Below are 7,216 nucleotides of genomic sequence, written 5' to 3'. Positions count from 1 at the left end.
AAAAGAAAAACGTCCATGCTATAGTAGCCTTTGATTTTCAATTTTTCAAGAAACAGAGTACTTCTGGTTTGATTCGCGGGTATGACAAATCCCATTATAACTTTTCAAATTCATCATAAAGAAATTATTTAATACTTAAGAGAAAATAGAGAAGCAATTATTCTACCTTAAATCCGGTCGAAAGAGCGGGTACTAGTTTGCGGACAATTTCGGTAAAATGAAAAAGACGGCGGCGGCAGCAAGGGACTCGGGGTTAATTGGAAGGTGGTTTGTGGATACTTGGTGATGTAGTGGTTGATTGAGAACATGAATATGATGTACGGAGGGATTTTATGTAGAAATCCGTCTCCGTCTCCCTCTCCCTCTCCCTCTCCCTCTCCCTCTCCCTCTATTCTAGACTTAATAATAGAATTGTGAGTGAAATAATATATTGGTGTTCAATTTTCGAATTTATGTGAGTATGTATAATGGGAGAGAATAAGGTAGTGAGAATGTGAGAGGATAAGTGTAGAAGTGGTGGAATGAGGAAGGAGAGTGATACTGATAATGATAAAAAGATAGGGGACAAGTGCCACATTTGGGGGGGGGGGGGGGGGGGGTTTAATTCTAATGTATGTGGACGCATGTATGTATATAGTGAGAATGTATCTGGACGCTTTTATGTATAGGATGAGAGAGAGAAGTAGAGAGTTAGTTTGAATAGAGTTCTACTTAGGGTTTAGACAGAAAAGATAAGAGATGAATATGAATCACTGATTCCCTGTATATCTAAAGTTTAAATATATATCTTAAACAATAGCTCAAATAATATCAATTGTACACGTAATAATATATTTTAATTATTCAATCTAATTAATTATTGAATTAGAAATTTAACAATATAAATTTGTATTAAAAAAAATTAGGTCAAAAATCTGGGTCGTTACAGTTACACCAAATGTACACCGCGTTTGGAGTCCCATACAAATGATCAGAATTACTCTATTTGTTTAAAATAATCGCTGGCCCAATTTGCTGACAGAAAATTTAACAAAGAATAGACAGATTTGCCAAAACAAAAAACAAAAAACTTTTAATTTCCAAATCTTGACAAAAAAAAAACTTGAACGATTCTATGCCCTTTTTTTTTTTGGTCCATCTTTAAGACTTGATCTGCTTATTGAGGAAAAAAAAATCGTCCAGATGTGCTTATTGCATTGGAATATGCGTTTACAAAATATCCAACTTTGCTTGAAAATTTAGTCTTAGATTCTAAAGCAAATTTGGATATTTAGTTAAATGCCTTACTCGATGTCTGGTTGAGTCAATTTCTTTTAGAAACCCTAAACAAACCATTTTGAATAAACTAGGCGGCTCGGATTATTTTTTGTGTGACCCAAAACGGTCCAAAATAGGTATACACGCATGGATAGTGATTTTTGCTTTGTTTGGATTGTAATTTGAAATTTTTTTTTGAAAAATAGTAGGGGTAATAAGTGAAGAAAGAGAGAGAGAGAGAGAGAAATGTTAAGAGTAAGGAGAATCTAGGAGGAATCTAAGGGAAATTTTTTGAACAAACTAGGCGGCTCGGATTATTTTTTGTGTGACCCAAAACGGTCCAAAATAGGTATACATGCATGGATAGTGATTTGGCACTCCAAAAATTGATGGAGGTGCTTCAAAACTGAACTATATTGATATAAAAAATGATGTCGTTTTGGAGCCTCTTCATTAATTTTTAGAGTGCTTAAAATCAATTTCCTATGCGCATTATATCTACATTTATGTATGTTCTCTTCTTTCAAGAATTGGGGGTGCCTGCTGTACTTTTGGAACAGTACTGTTCATTAATTTTGTAACCATAAATGAGTACCATGCATTTATTATTCTCTCAATTTTCACCTACTGTAATTGTTTTTATTTTCACTTTATGCTGTGAATTTACTAAAATGGTTTCCACACTGGAATTTATGACAAACCTAGGGATAAGCAAATCTGGACAGTACTGACATCAAAGATTTTAACCGAAAATGACTTCCCTATCCCCTACTTTTATAACAGTACTAGGTTTGTAGCTGGCGAATAAGGATATGGATACTGTGCGAGGATTTCTTTGTAAGGATCGTGCTAGGATTCCAATTAGTCGGCGTCACCTATTAAATGATGAGATCCAACGCTGCAAAACAAAAGCAATTTACTCACCCCTTGTTAGGTTTTAAGAGTACGATGCCGTTTCAATTTGAGGGATTTCAACGGAGACGTATCGTTTCTTCGCACGCCATCCACAGAAATCACAAGACCAACAAACCCGGTTCTCAGAAGACAAAACCTTGATCGTTGCCAAAGTTTTGGTTTCGTGTTTAATTTTTCGTTTTGGGTTTTGTGATTTTGGTATGAGGAAAAAAGTTAGGGTTTTTTTTCTGGCGTATCTTCTGGCAGTTTGCTCTAGGCCACCACCGTGCTTTCCTTTAGCAGAGAATGAGAAACAAAAAAATTGAAATTGCAAAAGGGATCACATGAACAAGAGAATTTCGGGAGTGTTTCACTCTTGAGAAAAAGTACTTTTTGAAAAAAAAAGATAATTTTAAACTCAAAAATCATGTGTTTACGCAAATAATTTTTCCATCAATATGGATCTTGTTTGATAGATCTCATTAAGATCTTTTAAACGGTGCAAAAACTATTGAAAAAATATTTTTCATATTCATTATATTTGAGTTTGAAATTACCTTCTTTTTCCAAAAAGTACTTTTTTACAAAACCGGAACACCCCCTCGTGAGCTTTGTAGAGACAAAAATGGGTCAATAGAAAGGGAACGTGGGATGGATGGAGGAGAAACGAAGAGTTAGCTATGTTATCTCACCGTTTGGGATTTTTTTGCACGAAACCGCGTCGTATTGTTCAACAAAACGTAGTGGTCCATTCTACATCATTGGATCTCTTCATTTAATAGGTGGTAGGGATGGCATTCGGGGCATTCGGGGCGAATATGGGGATTTTCGTACCCGATCCCCGAAGCTAAATACCTACCCATATCCGCCCCGATACCCGAACGGGGAGAGGAAGAAGGAACCATAACCGAACGAATCGGGGTTCGGGTAATCCCCGAACCGATTGGGTAACCGAATTGGATGAAAAAATCTGTTTACCCAAGTTGTACCCACCCCGAACCGAACCGAAATGAACCGAAATAAAAACACTAGCAGTTGCAGTCTTGCAGACAACAAGAGAAATACAGATCTAGGGTTCGATCAAATTTGAACTCCATAAAAATCAATAGAAATAAAACCCCGAAGCAAATCAACACATAAAACTACCACGATCTAGAACAAACCAAAAGATTTTTGCCACAAATCCGTCATTCTCAACTGATATAAGGAACCCATAATCTAAAACTTGTACATACTTAATTAGTAGAGACAAAAGCAGACAACAATTGGAAGAACCACTGCAACTGGGTGAGATCTTGGGTTTTGCTTTTGTCGAGGAAAGGTTGGTTGAGGAGATCACCATCGCCTGCGAGAGGAGTGATGATGACTGACGACATGATGAGTGACGGTGAGAGGGTTAAGGATGATAGACGGCAAGAGATGATCGGACTGTCGAGCTTCAAATCGGTCGATCGGACTGATTCTTCTAGTAATTGGAGACGACAGAGAGGGATGAGGTGTGAGAGAAAGAGAGACCAGAGAAAGATCTTCTGATTCTTCTCATATTCACTGATGTGTGTGTGTGTGTGAGAGAGAGAGAGAGAGAGAGAGAGAGAGAGAGAGAGAGAGAGAGAGACCAGAGAGAGAGCCTCTCTGGCTGCTGTATGAGAAATGAAAATAGGACTGAAAACCCTAGCTCAGTAACTCATGAATGTGTATATATATAGGCAAGGGTAATTTTGTAATTTACTAGTTCGGTTCAGTTCGGGTTCGGTTCGGTTCTGGTATCGGTTCGGGTATCGGCTGAACCATAATCGAACCGAAACCCGTTCGGTTATCCTGTGTGCAAACCATACCCGTACCCACGGGGAAAATTTCGGTTATGGTTCGGGGATAATTTCGGTTATCAGTTCGGGTACCCATCGGTTCGGTTCAAATTGCCATCCCTAATAGGTGGCGCCGTCTCGTTGAAACCTTCACACGATCCTCAAATGCAAATCCTTATAGAGGATCCGGATCCGGCAAGTACACCCTTTGTCCCCATTTTTTTTTTTAATCCTAGTTAGCACTTTTTACTGCCACAAAAATATTAAAAATGATATGATCCATGATATCCAGACCGTGAAATTGTCCATAAAAGTAAATGAATGGTCCAGATTCATTGCACACCAATCCTCCAAAAATATTACTCCATCTCCCGTCCATAATGTCAGAAACTTTCGGGATTGTGTGTCCTTATACTCCCTCCGTCCCTTTTTAAGAATTTCACTTCGTAAATTTAATTTTTTATAGAGGCATCATCATTATACTTTAAAAGTTATAACTTTTCCTATTTACTTTCTATGTATACATCATTATTACACTTTTATTTACTAACTTTTCAAAATAGAATATTTTTTTAGAGACAAAATAAAAAATGTATCAACTTTTACCCACTAACTTTACAAAATAGACACTTATTAAGAGACATCCCAAAATAAAATACTGGACTTTAAAGAAGGAGACGAAAAGAGTATCTTTCAATACATAATGTTTTATGCGATTTTCAAAATTTTGTATAATAGAAATAATTGAAATCGATCAAAAAAAATCCATACCGCTTACAAAATATATTATTGATTAAAGATATAGATAATCTTTTTATATGATTGAAATAGTGAAAGTTTCCAACTTTTTGGAACGTATGGAGTATCTTTGTTTCAAAGTAATAGGCAAAAGAGTCATTTTATTGACACCCATTGGGTATTGGGTAGTCGAGAAGCTCAGAAAAAGACAGAAAAACAGATACTTCAATGCAGCTTTACTTTTTTCAATACACTTTCACACACTTTAATACATTTTTCTCATATTTCAACACACTTTTTAAATCTTAACGACAGCTCTATGTGTAATGACCCGAAATTCGGGCCAATATTTTTTTGAATTAAATTAAATATTTTATTGAAGTATTTTTTTTTTTGTAATTATAATTGATTTTGTTAATTGATAGATCTAAACCAAGACTTTCTAGGATACCCTAGCCCTACTTTTTACCCTACTTCATAATCCTAAAAATCTAGGATAAGATTAGATTGGATTGCGTTAGATATGATTAGGATAAGATTAGATTGAATTTTGGATTTTATTTGATTTGATTTGATTAGATTGGATTTTATGGATAAGATTGGACTAGATTAGATTTTATTAGATTTTATATAGATTTTGTTAGATATTATTAGATTATACTCCCTCCGTCCCTTTTTAAGTGTCCTGCTTCGTAACTCCAACTTATTAAAAAGACATCATCATTCTACCTTTCACATCAACTTTTTCTTCCATTTTTCCTACTTACCCATCATCATTACACTTTTACTCACTAACTTTTCAAAATGAAATCTATTTTTAGAGGCAAAATGGAAAATTCACCAACTTTTACCCACTAACTTTACAAAATGGACACTTATTAAGGGACAGCCCAAAATGAAATACTGGACTATAAAATAGGGACGGAGGAAGTATAAGATATGATTAGATTATATAAGATTATTTTTGGATATTATAAGATTCTATAAGATTATAATCTAGATTTGATTTGATTCTTTATATATGATCTAGATTCTTCTTTCATGAGTATAAATAGGCTCCACTCCATTCCACACCCCACACACATCACCAAGTAAGTAGAAAAAAGGAAGAGAGAATAGGAGAGAAAGAGAAGAGGGAAAAATAATCTTGGAAGTCAATAAATAGTTAGTTATGTTTTGAAGGGTGGATATTGGTATAGAAAAATATTTTTAAGGCATTGATTCATGGACAAAACGGCCGGTTATATTTGAGGTAATCCGGAGAGTATACGATATGCTTCCTACTTCCGAAATCTTTTCTTCACTCTCACCTTTGTACTCCTTTTGATTATCTCGTGATTTTCGTTCGAGTACTGCTATTGGTACCGATGATACCGTAGAGAAAATGCACCGACGGCTGATCCAAGCCGTCCAAAAATTTTAAAAAATAAAACCGAGTGGGCCTATGCGAGAATCAATGGCATCCGAGGTATGTAGGATACTTGATCCGAGCTCGGATCGGCCGTCCGGTGGCCGTCGGTGCATTTTCCCTACGGTACCATCGGTACCAATAGGATTTTCGTTTTCGTTCAATCCCGTGGAATATTGTTGAAAAGTGGAATAATTGGTATTGAATATGATGTTGTTGATTGAGTACTATGAAATTGTTTCGTACATGGATCGAGTGAACTCATGCACCAATAGCCTATCCAATAACCAGAATGGGTCGAGGATGACCCGGTGAGGAAGGAGTTGGGGGAGGATCACAGGTCATGTACTGAGGAGGACATGGTATAAGGTTCCTTGTGATTGTTGCTTCGACTTGGTCGATTATCGTTTCTTGATTCCACTTATGAGCTTTGTTATTCTGTTGTATCGTATACTTTCCGGATAATTTCTTTTTCAGGTGTGGAGTGGGATTAGTCGAAATTGAATCGGAGCATTTAAGGATTAATTTGGAGATGTCTTGGAAGATGTTGATAATTTTGAAGCATCTAGAAGATTATTTAGAAGGCGGCTTAAGTTTATTTTGATGATGTAATTTATTTATGGAGAAAATAGGGGCCTAGAAGCATTTGAAAATACAATGTATTTTGAAGTTTATTTATAGAAAATAGCAGGGCGTTACACTATGAGCTGTTTTTAGCATTTCCCTTTCCAAAAAAGACTAAAAAATGGGGACGGGAGGAGTTTGTTTTTTTCTTTTTAAATGTTACTGGCCTGCATGGAAGATTCGAGCAATTCATAATTTTATAAAAAAATCCCAAGTGGGCTTGAGAAAAATTAGCAGATTCGAAATTTGAATATAAAAAATGAAAGATTAGATTGAGCACCTACACATATCGGATTGAGCTGATTTTCACAGCCCCACTCGTGTTTTCTTTTAAAAATTATTGAACGGCTCGAATCATCCATGCGGGATTTGTATTGGGCCTCGTGTGCCTATTGGTGCTGGCCAGTCTGTGGCCTTAGCAGCGTTGAATATTTACCTTGCTCATCTTGATTCTTTATTAAAGTTGGTAAAAAAAAATTTGGGGGTTTCA

This window comes from Rhododendron vialii, chromosome 6a, assembly GCF_030253575.1.
Source record: "Rhododendron vialii isolate Sample 1 chromosome 6a, ASM3025357v1".
Classification (NCBI taxonomy): Eukaryota; Viridiplantae; Streptophyta; class Magnoliopsida; order Ericales; family Ericaceae; genus Rhododendron; species Rhododendron vialii.
This window is presented reverse-complemented; position numbering follows the sequence as displayed.